We start from the raw sequence: 19,106 nt of genomic DNA on the forward strand, positions 1-19,106 counted from the left end.
AAAATTCCTTGAAAAGAAGCAGGGTGATTCAGCGAATACGTTACTTTATTTATCGAATAAACCTAAATGTAAAACAAATGAAAGACGATTATCAATATGAAATATATTTGCCTATACAAGTCTGTGAGCCTACATTATCTCAAAATAATTGTATGATTTGACTTCTGCGGTCTTTAATGTGATGAATTTTTTTCAGTGTTTTAATAAATTTGAGATTACTATCGGCATTAATTTTAATTACCATAAAACGTGAAACCTGTCCCAACCAAAACCAAAAAAAATTTTGACTTAATGCTTCAATCCAATTAATCAGATTCAGCAAGGTTCAAAATATATTTTACCTGATGTAAAATTACATATATTTTGTTAATTCAGAGACCGATTCAGGTTTTGCTGTACATTAAACACACATTTTCACACATACACACGGTTCACAGATAACGCCTTGACATATTTATACCTCGACAAAGAATAAAGTAAACATATATTATTTATAAACCCATTTCAACGCATTAGTATAGTACCCTTTATTAGACAGGATGGTGTAAGGCTCTGTTACAAATCGACTACTTCATAAATAATCTGCTACACTAATCGTCAACGAATGCTGCAGTATGATGCCATTTTATTGTGATTGTAATTTAAACATGGAAGGCTATCTTTTTTAAAACATCCTTATAAGTTATATACAATAGTTTCAACTTTAGGATAATATGAGTGATGATAAACAGGAAGAAAAAGCCGGTGAATTTATATCTTGTGAAATAATATTATAACACAAAAGTTTACTTCAACCCACTTCATTCGTAATTATATTTCGGTGACGAACACAGTTATTTGTTGTCAAGTTAATAGAGTTGTGTTTTGTTGTTAGAGATAATTAATGCTTTTATGTTGTAATAGCTATCTGCAGGACTATTTATACGATGTTAATTCAATTCGTGCATGGCATTTGAAAGAGTCGTTTTAAAAACGTTGGATAATAGTGGTATGATATAAATTGGAAGTGTCATTTGTTGAAAGGTGAGTGTTATTATTATATTTTTTGTAACCATGTAATTTCCCATGATGTTTGTATTAACAATTATAAAAAGATCATAATATGAATAGACGGAATTGAGTATGCACTTTCAAGTCTATACATGTTCTGTTATTTTACGAAAATATATTTATCAATCTTATTTTTGGTTTCTTTTGCTTTATTTAATTGATTATGTTTAAGGTGTAGTTTGCGATGCTTCTGTTATGATACAAAGTAAAGTAACTTTCATGTTTCCAAAACGACCTTTCAAGTCAAGATTTCTCAAGCTTTCAAATAAAAGAAAAAAAACGATTTCATGAAATTCGATTTTAAATAAAAATGATGCATTACTTATACGCATTTTTCGGATTTGTTGTTAAAGTATTTTTGTTTTGTTTTCTTTTCTTTTTCAAAAATAAAAACCTTGTCATTGAGCCTCATTTCCTAATTTTTTTTTTTTTTTACATTATACTTGCTTGTGTCCGGTACCGCTTCTGATTTTTATGCTTGTTTTGTCCTTATTTGCCTCATTGTTAGGTATTTTATAGTCGAGGTTTGGTATTTTTTCAACTTGAATGTGTGGATATTCTTATGGAATGTAACACAAGCATTTGATATGCTTTATGCTTTTTGATATGTATTATCAAGAAATTATAGCAAGTAATAATTTCTTACCTCAATGGTATAAAACTAAAATGAGGTATTTGGTTTATGATAACAATTATTCTGCTGTATTATTTGAACACTTTTTTAAGGCATGCGTGCTACATATTACAAATCTGTTATACTGTACAAATTTGGCATGAAGAAGGTTTCACACTATGTGTCGCCATGTTGTATATAGTCTGTACAGGAGATTGGTATCTGGTGAAATTTTCACCAAAAATATACTGTAAACCATGACATTTTTGCGGCAGTTTTATTTTCGCTATTTTCGCGACAAGATTCGTAACGCAAACAATTAATTGAATTGTCGCGAATTCTTTTTAGAACATTACATTACAGTTTAATGAATGATCGCGAATTTAAAACCGCGCAAAAGAAAGAAAATTCGGTTTACAGTTATTCAAATGTATATACAATGTCTATTTTATTTTATTTTTTTATTTATTTTTTTTTATTCTTTCTCAGTTCAGATTGTGTACTTTGAATGGTCTCTAAATCGCTTGTAGAATAGTTTCCGGTTTCGTGTTTACCATACATGCATTTATTTTCAAAACGGAATGAGAATTATAAATAGATGTTTGTGGACTCTGACTTTTGACTTGCCGTGAACCTTTTCATAGTTCATTAGATAATTCCTGTCAGTTATGAAAAGGCATCTGAAATATGATAGATTAAACAACACTGTTAGACAACTCTTGCCCTGATAAGGAGATGTTTATATAATTTACAGCAATTTATCAATAGGTCAGGTTTTCTTATATTATCTATGTGTCTAGAGCGTATAGTAAGATTACACCAACAGTTACAAATATACACTTTTGAACACTGCTATGGTATACTTTAAATGAAATTAAACAATATCCTATACCAATTACTTATTAATAATAAATTAAATTGAAGACTAGAAAACTAAGCATTCAAATATAAATTTGCTAAATGTAAAATATGGAGAATGATCGTATCACAAATTATACGATCATGTGTTGAACAAAATTCATTTTACGACAGCATTTTTTAGATTTTTAAACATTTTTTCTTTATTTTATATTATTTATTTATTATTATATATATATATATAAAATACACGAATGCTTACTGTTGTATTATTATGTGTCTTCTTAACGCATTGTCTATTACACATGTACATATGATCATAAGTGTAATTCAAATATCATTAAAGTTTAAAAAAAAACATAGTCATGCCATTTCTATTCTTATAAGTAGCAGGTTCAATTTGATTGATTTATGTCCCTTTCCTTAGGTCTACCTCCAAAACCGCACTGTATCTTAAGTTTTATTGTAAAAATGGTTTATCAGTGATATAACTTAATATTATTTGTATATAATTATTTACTTATTTCATGTTGTTTCTTTAGGAAGTTGTATGTGCAAGATTTTAAATATGATTTATATCGTAAGTTATGTAATGCTACCATGTAAAGGAGTTTGTAAATTATCATAGAAAACCTTTTTCTTCTTGCCATTTTACAAATATCTCTTTCTGTGCTATAAACGTGAGCAATGTTAAATTTTCAATAATATGAAGATTAATTCATAAATATCATAGTAACACGACGACAGTAAACGTTCATGTGGTGACTTTCATAACAAAATTGGATTCCGAAGACATGGACTTGAAATGTCCCCAATGTATTCATTGATTACTTTTTTCTTTCATGTGTCTAGTGAAAATGACTCGTCAGCATATGTCTTAAGCAAATGATCCGAACAATGTCGGTGACTAAACATTTTTGATCAATCAAACTGATCACCTTGCAGAGACCTGTTTTGTGAAAGATGATCATACAATTGTTAAAGATATCTTTCATTCAAAATTGGTCCAAATTATCGTTGTTTTCAGACATTACTAATCGATAAAAACGGTCACCAAATAGTGATCGGTTACAAATCGAATGGTAGTCGATTAATTAGATCTGTTAATCAAAACCTTAATTCGCACTTTTCAATTAAATTATTTGTAGAGTTTTATCGATGATTTTGATGAATAAAAAGTAATAGATTTGGTTGATATTGAATAGTAACCAAGCTCTTTTACTTGGTATAAGTACAGATGAATTCAAATTCATAGAATACAATATTTATTGCATGTTTTAACGCATCTAAATAAAACAAGTGTTCACTCCAATTCTGATCACTAATCGATCATAATTCAAACGTTACTTCAGGTGTCCTATAATTGTAGATGCTCTTAAAAATAAATAACTCAGAGGTGACGTACAAATGTATTTAATAAAACAAAAAATAGGTTTTATTGCAGACGCACAGCGTGTGGTAAAGAAGGGTTCGTATATACCCTTTGTTCTAAACAGCGAAATAAGTACAGTGGCAAATTATCACCTGCAAGGTCAATTTGTTATTTGAGTAAAAATAAACCCGTCCCGCAAAGGCAACGCCTAATATTGTACTTAAACAAGTCAATTATCAAACTCTTCTTAAATTTGAAAAATCAGTGCTCAATTGGTTATTTCATGTGGTGAACACCGATTTCCTAAAACAAATGTCAAATGTTTGTTTCTTTGTTTTTTGTTTTTTGTTTTTGTTTTTTTGTTGTTTTTTTTTTTTTTTTTTTTTTTTTTTTGGGGGGGGGGGTTAATGTATGAAAACGCGGATTTATAAAAAATGTTAAACTCTCTCTGAAAATAATAAGAATTTGTCAACATCATTAGTATATTACATTTTATATAATGCTGAGAGATAAACGCATTCTCTAATTTGTATATATTTTTTTAATTCTCTTCAGTTCTGCAATTTTTAAAAATGTTTTTTCGGAGTAAACCTAAAGCGAATCTAAATTAGATGAGTGAATTTAGCTTTAGATAATTTTTAAAAAATCAAGGTTTGTCTGAAATGCGTAATTGACTACTGAAATTGAATTTTTATGTTTTCTGCAATCAACATTGACAGCACTATTCAAAAATGGCATCGACTACATATGATGTGACAAACCCTAAGTATAGGTTTTCGTTGATAATTGCTTACTGTCAATGACTTCTCCATGTCTATTCGAGTGTTTACAAAAGTATACTGATTAAAAGATTCTATCGATAAATTTGTACCGTTTCTTTTCAAACAGGGACTCAACAAATATTTTGAGAAGTTTGGTTTAATTACAGACTGATATATATATAGACTGTTGTAGAATTCTGTTAATGAACAGTATATTTTTCACTAGGTTAGCATTTTTACACTTACAAGCGGTTGACAAATGTACCTCTCATGTGAGTATGTAAATTGCCTTACATGATTTCTTATATCAAATGCTTGTCAAATATTTATATTTAAGGCATTTCTAATATGATTTGCTTACTGTAAACGTAATAATTTTGCGGAATTTGTCAAATGGACAGATTTGTGTGTATAAATTTCCACAAATCCGAAGCATGATAAGCGTTATACAATGTTTAAAATCGCTGGTATTTGTATTCACTCTTATATGTTCAACGCAAAAATGAAGAAACTATATGCTTCTGGAACAGGATTATGTTGTTACAAGATTGAAGTCATCACTACAGAAATTTTATGGTCGTCGTCATGAACTCGTGGGTTGTTATGGTGTATCCATCTGCGCCATGAAAACTGATTTATTCAACAGGTCATAGTTTTCCTTTCCTCGTTTGTCTTTCCCGGACTTGACATTTTATGCGCAACTGGGCGGGTGTTTCTAGAGAAAGATTTTAGTGGAGTCCGAGTTGCTCATTTGATTTTGTTACTTTGTATGTATGAGTTTAGTTATTTTATGTTCTTTGTTGTGTATGTCTGTTTTCCATGTCTGGTCTTTGTCCCTGGATTACATTCTTTTGATTACCGCTGTAACCTTAGTTCCTTTGATTGCACTTAGTATATAAAAAAAATTGATACTTTTACAATATCACCGGGGAAATTATGCAGTTGTAAGTATTTACAGTATAGTAGTTGTTTTAAAGTAAAAAAAAAAGTTTACTATCAAAGCAGACCAGAGAAGATGTGAATGTCTGTCTTCAAAACGCAGTTGTTGACAAAAGTCAAATTTCATATGCAGAGAATTTGTAACACTCTATAATCGAAAAGATTATACGGATAAAATACAAATAATATGTTTTGAAAAAAAAAAGTATTTTGAAACTAAAACTTTGAAAAACGGAGGGAATACTGTGAAAAAATTATTGTTTATGGAGTACCACAAATTTTCGTGGCTTTTGTGAGTTTGTTAAGCCACAAAATTTGGATCCCAACGAAAAAGAAATTTTCCATTTCTTTGTATGACAAAGGTATCAAATCAGGAATTTACGAACTGAAGTGTTTTTCCATATATCGTACTGCAACAAACCTCGATACACATATCCTCAGCTTTCGTTAGCCTTGGATTTGTAGATTCATTATTCTTTTATGGTCTACTTATATAAACCAGCTTGAGCTTTAAGTAGACTCTTGAAGCGATATCGCGTTTTTATGGATGTAACTGTACTCTCAATGGAATTTGTTGCATTATTTCTTTTTGCCGTCTACACCTATTCGTTAATAGTATGATTCAACCCTTGGTAGGTTTTTGATTCAAACATTAATTTTATACATTGTTATTGCATAAGTAAGAAAAAAAGTATTACCATATATAAAATCACATAAAATACCAAAAGATTTTGATATTTAATGCCAAAATTCAATCCCATTTATTGCATTCAGACATTGCTAGCTTTCAATGAAAGGTTCGATGCTTCTCTCTATAATCAAGTTTATTTCAAGGTAAGGCAAAATGAATTAGTACTTTTTTGTACGAACCAAAAATTATTCGCCAACGATATGTTTTTTTTTTTAAACTTATTTTATCACAAAAGCATTCTGTATTGTTAAGATTCAAAGCATACTTGAACGAAACTGGTACAAATGATGCATATTTCTAATTGCAAAAACAGTCGTTTAAGTAATATAACATGGGGTAACAATTATTTATTACTTCGGTGGTTAATATTGCTTTTCGGCACGACTATTGCAGAATTTCATGTGTTTGAATACATTTTGAAAATGGGTTTGTCATGATAACGACAAAGTGAATTTGCCGTAAATAGGTTGTTGTGATAATTGAAAGTGCAAATCTTTACTCGGTATAATATCATTCTTATTAAGTGCAATTTTTGTAAGATTCAGGCAAGCTGGGAAAAGTCAACAAACTGTCATATGAATAACCCACCGATTTGACGATACAGTTTACTCGAGGATGTTTTCTCTATTTTAAACGACGATTATTTGATCTCTGCATAGTGTATTTGTTCTGAATTGTTTTCAAATTAAATCTAAGAAAAAAATAAGTTAACAGAGTTATATACCCTTGGAATGTTCAATATCAGTGCATTTCAATGGAATATTACTCAGATTAACAAAATTATATGGAAGATCTTGTCTTTTTTACATTGAGTCTGATTATGCAAATAGTCAAATTAAACTTTCATAATGGTGTCTTCAGAGATTGAAACTACCTTTAAAAGTACTGTAATCCAGAAGTACGTTTTGAATTACAAAAGCATCGTTGAGTCGTTAATTACTTCAAAATCTATTCTTGTTTGTGAATGGTTGTTAATGTCATCAGCGGAAATCGGATGAATGGATTTTGTCACTGGAAACAATAAAATCTAATGAGTATAATGAAAATGAAAGTATTTTGTTTTCATGTCATACGTTACGTGTTATGTAATTATTCCATAAGATGTAATTTTAATTGCTATTTTTTCATAATAGTATTCAAATTCAAAATGGGAAAAGTTGAATATGGTGAAATCTGTAAATTGGTAATGTACTTCATTTAATATGCATTAACTTTTTTATTTGGGTACAATGGAAATGAACGCGTTTCCTATTTAAGATGGAACTTGAAAGCAAATGCGAATTATTTGTTTATTTGAATAGAAAACAAGTTAACTCAAAACGTTCGATATAAAGCAATGTAAACATGCTATTGGTCTTTTAGGTTACTCGTGCTAGCTTGATGAATCGGGTTATTTCTCCGATTACTGCAGAAAAAACTATGATTGAAACGTGATTGGAATTTAAAAATCATAATTCTTTTAACGCAAGTTTACTGAAATAGATGCATTAAATCGATTTCTATCTCCAGCTAGTGCAGAAGTTAAATCAAATTTCAAATATTTCCAAAGCAAAATAAGCGTTAGGTAAAAATAAAATAAGTATGACGTCACAAATCAGCAAAATAACGTTTCCTGTTAGAGGAAATGATAGGACAATGGTACTTTATTTACACTTATATTATTGTTAATGTAGTGCATTTAAGCATAGCATTTAAATGATTTTAAAAAAATGATAAGAAGCCAAATAGTAGGTATATGAAGATTGATAGCTGATAAACTCTCGGTAATAGTCACATAACATCATTTTGATACTGAACTTATATATAAGTAGATAAGTTAGTTTGCAACTAGTCCCTATATGCAATTTTCATATGTTTGATATGAGCTTTTACAAAATTGGGTGTTGTCCCTAAAATAATTGAAATATAATCAAAGTATGGTGAGAGTGTTCCGAAATTCGTATTGTACTCAGTATTGAGACAGGGAAAACGGCTTATTTTCAGTATATTTATGTTTCTTGTTTGATAGCTTGTTTGTTTGTTTGATTGATTGATTGTTTGAATTTGTTAGTTGTTCTTTTGTTATTTGTTTTGTTTTGTTTTTTGCTTAGCAACCATTCACTATCATGGCATTAAAAGTAAGCAGCTTGTACATGTAGTAGCTTGTAGTTCTCGTGCGGCTTATTCAAAGCTGATGCAACAAATGATTGATGTAATTGTGTCTGAACAGTCATTATTTTAGAGTAATTGGAATTACTGTAAGACGATATTTCAGACTTAACTAATACCGGCAATACATTTATATATCGTTATTTTCATAAAAAAAAACAATCCTTTTTGAGGAATTGATTGACCAATGCATTATACTGGGCATTGATTTATTTATTTGATGAACACTCTATTTACCATTACATTACAAACAAAGATATGGGAAACACGTATTACAACTATCTTCCCTGGTGAGGTAATATAAAGCGAGCACGGTTTTCCTTTTTATTCATAGTATTATAATCATTAACGACAATGCAACCAAAATCTAAAAACCGAAAAAGAAGCATTCTAGAAGAAAAAATGTAACGGGTTATGGAATTTTATAAAATGGTATTAAAATTTCTGTCTTCTTTTTATAATGAAATTCAAACGACTATGAGAATGCATTTTAATGTTGGCGGTAATAGCTCTGACATCATTTTTGTAAGATACCGTACCCATACGCATACATTCAAACTATATAAGTTCTTATTTAGCAATAGGCTGGGGCTGGCAAGATATTAATAGTAAGCTACATTTTGTATTCATGTTTCACTTCGACTTAGTTTTCAGACAATATCTCATATTTTATACCTACTTTTATGCAGCACTTCAATGTTTTTATTTTATTGACTTTAAATTTTCTACTCTTCATGTTGACATGTTCCTGAGAGTATTGGTCGCTCCTACAATCATAGAACCTCAATAACGTTCTTAATATCTATTATAAATGCATAATAGGCAATCATTTTAAATAATATGATCTATTATGTACATGCTATAATATTGATAACATCTTTATGCAGTCGAATCTCCACTTTGCACTTGTCAAAGTCTAAATGGCTGAATTGTTTGTACTAAAAAACATGCTGTGCAAGTAGTACACTTACCTTTGAGCACCTGCTGATGCTGGTTCGACTGTGTCATTGTTATATTTTCTTTTAATATTGTGGGCGAAACGTTCAAAATGAGCTTAATGCAGACCAAAACTCAAATAGTGCCCTTTATTTTAAGATTGTGACCAAACATAAATGAAGGTTTTATTTCAATGATGTAAAGATCTGTTAAAATATTGGCTCTCATATTATTTAAGATAATCTATGGGTTTTGTGTAAGGTACAGCTCTTGTATAGTATAAACTTCCAAATTATGATATACCATCATCCCCTCCATTTTTCCATTCCCAATTGTCAACATCCCCATTCCCCATACTAAAATCCCCATCCCCCATACAAACCCCATTGCGTATTTCTTATCAAATATTTACATTATCAAATTGAATTTTATACTTTCAAGTTCTTAAACATTTTAGCCAAATATTTTTTTTTATATCAACAAAGTTTTTAAACCTGATGTCCCCATTCTCCCTTTACAACATCTCCATCCAAATTTCTCATTCCCCATCCACATATACCATAGAATGGGACCCTTTCCTCATACAAGTTATGTAATCACACATCTAATGTGACAGAAACTTCCAAAAATTCCGAAATTCTAAGAATTCGGCAACTCTACAGATTTTTACTACGAATGCTTATCCGAGGGTTGTTATCGGAAAAAGCATGGGATGGTATTGCATATCAATGTTACCCCGTTTCAAATGAGCGCTCAAAACGCATTTTGTTTTCAAAGATGATAATTATAAATGTTGTTTGAGTAATGTCATATGTGTTAAAGTTAAATATTTATAATTTGTTTGAATAACTGAGCATAATTAAGTCGTACATGTAAGTTATCAAGCCATTCATTAATCTTGTCATCGAGACAAAGTAATTTTCTTGTGCATTTGTTGCGTTCCATCATATCCATTCATCGTAGAAATATGAATTTCCAACAATTTAAAATAGTCCTGTCATTAAAATGTATCAGATGTTCGGTATCATTCTTTTTAATGTCATTACATGTATCACTGCAGAATATCACTATGAATTGAAATGATTCTTATCAAAGCACATACTATATAGTTCTATTTCTAGTGTTTGGCAGGTGTTTTCTTTAAGTCGTCTGTTTTTTTACGTTAGGTTTGACTGCCCATATAGATATTTAATACTGATTAAGCGTCAAAATTATCTTCCACTGTTTAAACATTTTACAACCCTTAGTCTTCTCGTAACTGTTCTTTCATTCATGTTTGTCTCTTATTAAACAAATGTATGGCTTTTTCTTACATTTGGTGTTTAAATCATACGGAACAGATTTTTATGTGTTATGCACGATCAACACAGTGAAAGACTGAAAATCTACAAAGATGTTTATATTGTGCAATAAAACATGTAAGAGAAAAGCATCTACCTATGTGAAAATAATTTTCTTGTTTATCCCTTCAATTCAATGTAACCTTATTCAAGTGCCTACCTTTTAAATTGTACACACACAAATTATTAACCTTTGTGATCTTTAGCCTTTACAAATCAAGATGAGACAAATAAAATGTGCAGATTTCAAATCATCATCACCATGCATCCTCAAAAATATTTATTTACTGAAATAAAACTTTATAGACTTTGTTTAATCAAACAACGAATTGAAGACTATCTATGGTTTCGAGAAATGAACGGTCGATCGGTAACATTTCTTTGGATAAGGACGCTTAAGTTTGACTCTAGTTAATACTTAATGAAGGGTGTTATGGTTTGTTTTGACCAGCAAATAAACTGGCTTTTGTTGATTTCGTTTACATTAACATTTACATTCTTCAGTTAGTAAACTAGGTATTCATTCATTTCTATCTATAGATTTGAATTGCCAATCTCCAAAATCGTTATACAAATGGTCGATAATCTATTTTATTGAACTTTTGTTTCTTCGATCTCATATACAAATGTTTTGATGCTTATACTTCTGCTTTAAGAAGTATCATCTTCCTTTAGTTTTTGTGCCAAGCGACCAAGTAATTGCTGATAAATATACTAATGGTAGCTTGAAATGTTTGGACAGAACATTATGCCTATCAGACTCATTATTCTGTCTCGGGTTCAAAGTTTTAATATGTATAAAGCTTTAGACGTCTATTTACTGTTAACATATCTATATTCGCAATTGTATTATTTTTAGCTATTTTTTTTTTGCATCAGACTGATGAGTGTGTAAATATGTCCCGTTTAATTGATTTACTTCGATATAAAATGATAATCATGTTTTTTTTTTCGCAAACATTGATACCCGCCATTATGTTCACTCGACCGCATGTGCAAAAACGAGCAACCGCGAAAAATAACAATTATCAGTATTCGTTTTTTTCTAACTTGGATTATTTAGATGTTTGCAAATTATATTTTTTAAATGACGTTTTTTAATTCATTTTTTTACTGCTGAGGTAAACAGTAGTAATCAACTGTTCAAATTTCTCGTTTATCGCTAGTAAAATAATAAAATATATATGGACGAATTTATCTAAGAAAAATTATTTAACTTCGATTACATAATCAAAACTTTTTCTTTTTCCAGATCGAGCTTTTTTAGATTGTGTTCATTTGCTATCAAACAGTTCAATATAATGTCAAATATGCCATCTGTTAACGTTCGTGTCTATTTCTACAAACTAAATTATGATGGGTTAAGTCATAACTTTTAAGGGTGTAAATTATCTAGATAAACAAATAGATCGTTAACGAATAAAAAAGAGATCGGATTGGTTTACTTCAGTTATAACATTTTGTGAATAGTCTATTAGAGGCTATTCTATCCTATGACTAACCTGTTTCTTTTTTATTAATCACCTCATTACAAATAATAATTGTCTTTCTGAAATAAGACACACTTTTTTCAAAGTACCTACTTTTTCCGGAAAAGAAGACTGTACAATGGATAATGCAAGTGAACAAACGTGAATTGTTTTTGAATATCAAAGCATATTTATCTAAAGGCTGTCCAAACTTAATTAGGTGTATACATTTGCTGTTTCATTCCTCAATGCTTTCCCTTTTGCTTAGCAAGCTTCTCAATTGTCTTTAATCAAGTCAGATTTTTTCTTTGTAATGAAAATCCTGTAGCTTGTGCATATGTTAAATTTAGTTCTTCTTTTGAAACCAAAGTTCACAACAAAATATTTAAGTAATGATTTCACTTTGAAATAGTTTTATGGTAAATTTTGAGTAATGAGTGCATATTTTATCTTTGATGTAGACGTAGTTATGATGCAGTGGGAGTATGCTATCGCTGAAAAGAACATTTTATTATCTTTAACGACAGTATATTGTAACAGCGTTGGATTTCATTCCGCTGTCTTCTATACAAACGTTGATAAGTTTGGTTTAGTTCTATCTTTGCCCAATGTCGGTGGTGAGTTGAAAGTTTCTTATCTTTTATATCAGAAAAATTGTCTTTGCTCCGTTTCCTTCGTTAATGTGGTGTGCACATTTGGCGTTTAGAAAATTAATGCCATACAACAAGTGGACATATATGCTCAAAAAAAGTCAATGAGAAACGGGATTGTTTTACGACTATGGTTTTTTTCAGTATTTTTTGTTATTTGTTTGTGTTTGTTTTTTGCTTCTGTTTTTGTTTTTTGTTTTTGTGGGGTTTTTTTGTAATTTTGTTTCTTTTTGTTTTATTCTATTGTTTTTTTTTTTTTTTTTTTTTTGTTTGTTTTTGGTAGATTGGTTGTTTATTACATGTTTGATTGTGTGTTTGTTGGCTTTTCTTTTTGTAGGTAGAGTAGTGATCATTTTTAGTGATTTTGTTAAGGGGAAATTATTTTCACTTCATATTAAGTGTGCCAATAATGACAAATTTGCAAAATAAGGAATACGCATTCGTCTGCAGCGGAAATTATTATCATGGTTTTACCCTTTCCATAAACTATAAACTACAATATGTCTGTAATTATTTTTCAGTTTGAAAATGTTTATTTGCATATTTGTTTTTGACTTGATAAACATTACATTGTACATTCCTGCTTTTATAACAGTGAACAAACATAAATATCAGTAAATGAACCGGTAATGTTTGTCAATAAATTGCTAGATACTTTTATATTGGTATTAAAAGTTCAATGCAAATTATTTCAGCAACAAATATGGCGAAATTGTATCATTAACAATAATAATGGACAATCGATCGTTGGTTGTCTGGACACACATTTGCAATTTGATGTGAAAGAGAGGACATTAGTTGACATTTGGGAAATTATACCACGGAATCTAATACTTTTAATCTCTCATGGGATAGACTAATCTTCTAATATTCCAAAACCTTTTTTTTTCATGCAATTATCGTCTGAAAAATTTTAACTAATTCTTAAACTGAACCAGCCTTTGTACGATAATTTTGGAGTGTTTCATTTGTATTTCGAACTAAATTGGAATCAAGAAATCAACAATTATTATTATTGAAATCCTTGCTGGGGGAGGACGGGGCTTGGTAAACAAACATTTATAATTCTAAAACATTCATGTAACAATCACATTTAAAGCTACTCTTCAATAAGTTATGTTTAAAAAAAATACTTAACTGTGTGTGTGTGTGTGTGTGTGTGTGTGTGTGTGTGTGTGTGTGTGATTTTGGATTTATTCATGTTTTAACATTATTATAATGTTAAGACATAACGTTCCTAGATTACAATATCTTATTTCCGTCACTTTTTGTTGCATAATGAAGAAAATTTGAAACCGCATATTGACAAAAGGTTCGTGTATACATAACCGAATTCAAATCAAAAGATAAGGAAACGCACTTTTATTGTCTATATAAAAAGGCAAAGAAAACTTCTGAATATTGATTTAAGATTTAGATATAATAACATTAAGATTGTATTGCTCACATATCATAAATTATGTTTATAAAAAATGATGAGTTTTTGTATTTAAGAACCACTGTGTCGATGCCGCTGCTGGTGGACCTGAGGTCCCTGAGGGTTTTCACCAACCCAGTAATCAGATTTGTCTGACCCCGATTAATATCATATTTCATCTACCCTATTTATGGAATATTACAGTATTCCAAATTTTAAAAATACGTAACACACCGGGGCTTCATTTCTGGCATTGCATATAGTAGAACCTCTCGGTGAGGTATTTGGCTTCCTCTTTCGATAGGTTTGGTTATATGTACTTCTTGTATAAAACTAATATTTTGATTATGATCTTCCTACATATTTGATTCTGTTGCTGCTGATGAGAAGTTACTCCTTGAAATATGTGTACCTTGAAACACGTGTACAGCATATCGAAATTTACAATATATAAACTGGTATTTTTTTTTGTATTTGAGCGTATGGCCCACCGTGTCGACCGACCATTAGTAAATCTGATAGCAGAATTATAAATGATAACTGTAGTATTGTATCTTGTTAAAATAATGTCTTTTTTATATGTGTTCTCGTCCGGAAGTATGGCAATATATCTAGATTTGAGAATAACTATGTTTTAATTTACAATATTGTTATATAGATAGCAGTGTTTCCCGTCAGAGAATTTCAACACGAATATCAATCCGCCGTTCACAAAACTTAAAAATCGTGTTGAAAAATAGGTGTGAGTAATTGAGCTAATCTTTATAATAACTAGGATAAACAATTGATTTTCGTGGAAAACTTAAATATGATCGGGTGGGCCAAGAACGCATAAGATTTAATTCATACGCGAGACAAGTTCCGCAATTTCATTTAATCTAGGTGTTCTTCGGCACTCGTGCCCAAAATTTTGTTATTAACTCTGTCCTATTAATTATTCTATTATTATCTGTTTCAAACGCATTTAGTATTTGTGAACGATGTATAAAAACTGATAGGTGGGTAGACATTTCCTTTTTCAAAATACAAGCTATTAAGATATGGATTCGTTTTCAGACATTATATTAAGCAAATCGAATATCGTTACAAGTAACCTGAAGTGAAATTACAATAAAATTCCATTTTCTCTAATATCGAAGTATGCATATTTCTTGAGGCTAATAACCATGATATGGATCACGTAGAATTGAAAAAAAAATATATGAAAACAATGGCAACAACTTTGTTCTCTTTGCATGTTGTTTTTTTGTAGTTATCTGCAGAGGACGCTTAACCTACCCGTGCACCTGGTCCATGTTCCCCGTTTTCAATCGAGTCCAAGTTGCTCATTTACTTTTGTTACTTTGTAGATATTATTTTGTTTATTTTGTATTCTTTGTTGTTGTGTGTCTAATGTCCATGTCTGGTCTTTGTCCCTGGATTACAGTATTTTGGTTTCCGCTACAGTCTTGGTTCCCTTGATTACTCTGTCATACGTTGTGCCAGAGTTGGTTTATTTCTGCCGAACGTTCAAAACGAAGACGAGTTTTTACAATGACTATTATTCACTAAGAGATCTCAACATCTTTCTGTCATTTAAGTCGACAGCATACTAGATTATCATCAATGACAGACGGATTCATATATAAATTGCTTAGTCATCAATATATTGCTTCGATATATGTCGGGTTTATATCGACATTTCTAGAATTGTTTGATTTTTTGATAATAAGCCATAATGGCTGAACCTTGACAATATAAGTTTGCTCTCCCGTGTAATGGTGTTCGTACAAGGAGTGTGTTGCATTAATTAGGGATGTGTACCATGTTTCTGACCGTTATATTTTTTTTTCGATTTTCGATCTATGAGGGAGTACCCCATGCAGATCCGGGTGCTAAACGAATAGGCCTGCAGCACGCTAAGCTTGTCGTAAAAGCCGTCTAAATAGTGCTCAGAACCCTAGCCGGGGGGCTAGGACGCTCTGCCCACAGAGCAACTGGGATGTGTGCCCCAGTTGGTTGAATGGTGTACCCCGGGCGTGTTACATGCTGGGGTTGTCAGGCTATGATACGGAAAACCTTACCGCAAACCATAGTAGTGCACCGTATTGGGAAATACGACAGGTTCCTTGCACGTTAAAGGGCCCTACTGTGGTTTTCTCCCGGAGTAGGAACCATAGGGCTCCGCCTCAGGAGGCTAAATTGACCGACTCTACCTACCTCTCCTTATTTCTAGTGGCAATCCAAATTTGTCGACCCCATTGTCTTTGTGTCCCATCCCTTTTTCATTACATCATCATTTCATGTTCATTTTATCATCCATTTCATGTTCATCGTCTGAATATAGCTGAAATATTGCTTCTCGGACGTTAAACCCCAACATACAAACAGACATGAGGAAGTAATCATTATCATGATCTTAATCTTGTGATGCAAATTAAATAACTTGCGTAACAAGTGTGCACCTCGGGCATTGAGATTTTATCAAAAAGACCCCAAATATATATATATAAACGTCTCAGAATGTGACGACTCTATTCACTACACTGATCCATCGGATCAAATTGATACAGGGAAGATATATAAACGTATAGTGAGGTCTGAAAAATTCCCAAAGACGTTAGAACTGTCAAATTTGCGATGCACATTTTTGGTCGTTCCCTCCGCGGGACTCGAACTCGTACCGCTGTGACATCTATGGCAACACCGCCAGCTAGGCTATAATATAGCTATTATATATACTATTATATAGTTATTATATATACTATTACTATAAAATAGTATAGCCTAGTTGTCCGAGTGGTCTAGGGCGCTGGACTTTGTGCAGGCGGTGTTGCCATAGATGTCACAGCGGTACGACCAAAAATTTGCATCGCAAATTTGACAGTTCTAACATCGTTGGGAATTGTTCAGACCTTTCTATACGTTTGCATATCTTCCCTGTATCAATTTCATCTGATGGAGCAGTGTAGTGAATAGAGTCGTCACATTCTGAGACGTACACATATACATATATACATAATATTATGGTTATTCCTTAAAATTTAATTTCAGTATTACAAATAAACAAGTTAACCATATAATCAGAAACATGTTACTTCTGAAATTGAATTGCTATAGAGATCATCATAACCTCTTTAGTAAGGGTTAACACTTCTTTAAAATTGTTCTTCAAAGCCCTAACAACAGAAATAATAAAGTACACTATGAAAGAACGGTGATAATTCTCAAACCATTAATGTAAGGTCAAAATTAACTAAAAAAGCAAATCAATACACATATAATTCATTCAATAATACACCTAATTTTCTCCATAAAATACATGTACCATAACATTCACTTTTCACAAATAATATATCCACTTTCCGAACGCTCATATTTACTGAAATATACCCCAGAACATATTAAAGAATGACAATATTATCAAAATTACCAACAATTCCATTGGACTGGATTTTGAGTAGTTATATCAAGTACCCAATAGGCAAGATTTAATGTAGTGCAATACTGAAAATATATATTATATAGTATTTACGAATGGATCATATTAGGGGTCAATTATCTTCGTTGATGAAAAAAATCAAAGAATAGATAATTATTTGAAATATATTTGAAAAATAATATCCACATCGCCTTAGAATTGGACAATATGTAAAGCTCCCCGTGATATTTGTATTCACATTCACATGCATTAGAATGCAGAATAATCATCCTCCAAGCTTTATAACTTTCTTTACAGTAACAGAGAAAGATTTGAACTATCGTAAAAAAAGTCTTTCAAGTCATAAAAATTTCTTTAAATAGGAAAGCGGGTTGATTACAATGCGGATTTAAGAAATGGAGAGGAAACCTTTTTATTTGTAACAACATAGAAACTGTGCTTTCCTCTAATTCCTGTTCTTAATAAAGGATACTAACCATGTATTAGACTGAACATTGATTATCAATGAAGAATGGATGTCTTTCTTGGTAATTTAACGTTACGTGTGGTAGTTATGCTTTAATCAGGTTTGATAGGCAATATCTTGCATAACAAGGAAGTTTATTTTATTTTAATCATCAAAAATGCAAAAAAGTGACCTGAAAAGAGGCCTTCTTTCTAATTTCCAATTTTTCAAGACGATCGTTACGTAATTAGAAACTAATTTGTATTAAGAATTGATTGCAAAAATCTATACACACTTAACCAGAAGATACATACACACATACACACAGATACAAACAACTACAAGTATGATTCTAAACAATAATTGCTTTTTTAGTCTAAACCATATAATAGTTTTCCTTGTTTCCTTGGTAACACTTTTGAAGAACAATTGCATGGGTATTGAAATAAACTGCATCTGTTGTTATTTCTGGATACTGCATAACAGCATATATTTTGAAAGAATATACCAGTTTTTTTTAGTTTATAGTTTTCAATTATGTTCGTATCACATTTTGTTAATGTTAGTGAAGGGTACACATAAAACTTTTTACTGAAAGACATTAATTGATTTTAATTCTTATTATTGATATTTTAAAATTGGATTTTAGAAGTCCATTTGGAATATAACAAATAAGTACTTTTTGTTTTGAAATTATGCTAGCTTGGTTCTTTAAAATTATATTAAATTCGTATGTTGTCCGCGATCAATTATATTCTTTAAATTCGTTTTAAATAATATCGATCTCTAGAATTCAATTACTGACACTATTTCAGGAAGCTTTACATGATGAATACATAGGTTTTTTTTCGGTTTTTTTTTTTTTTTTTTTTTTTTTTTTTTTTTTTTTTTTTTTTTTTTTTTTTTTATTGTATAATAATATTTGTGTATTCTTCGATGATTACATCTAAAGTAACAGAAAAAAAAACTGGTATAGTCATATTTGCCAGGTAGAAG

General features: G+C 30.7%; 1 protein-coding gene across 1 annotated transcript in view; it reads left to right on the forward strand.

Moving 5' to 3' along the window:
• The first annotated feature begins 574 nt into the window (after positions 1–574).
• LOC148614245 (growth hormone secretagogue receptor type 1-like) overlaps positions 575–19,106 on the forward strand; it is a 46,805-nt gene continuing 28,273 nt past the window's right edge. The window contains exon 1 of the mRNA XM_088588223.1: positions 575–1,023. The gene's annotated coding sequence lies outside the window, so the exon portion shown is untranslated. The remainder of the gene's footprint in view (positions 1,024–19,106) is intronic.

The sequence above is a fragment of the Perna viridis genome, chromosome 6 (assembly GCF_037379345.1).
Source record: "Perna viridis isolate PV_CMFRI_1.1 ecotype Kerala chromosome 6, ASM3737934v1, whole genome shotgun sequence".
NCBI lineage: Eukaryota > Metazoa > Mollusca > Bivalvia > Mytilida > Mytilidae > Perna > Perna viridis.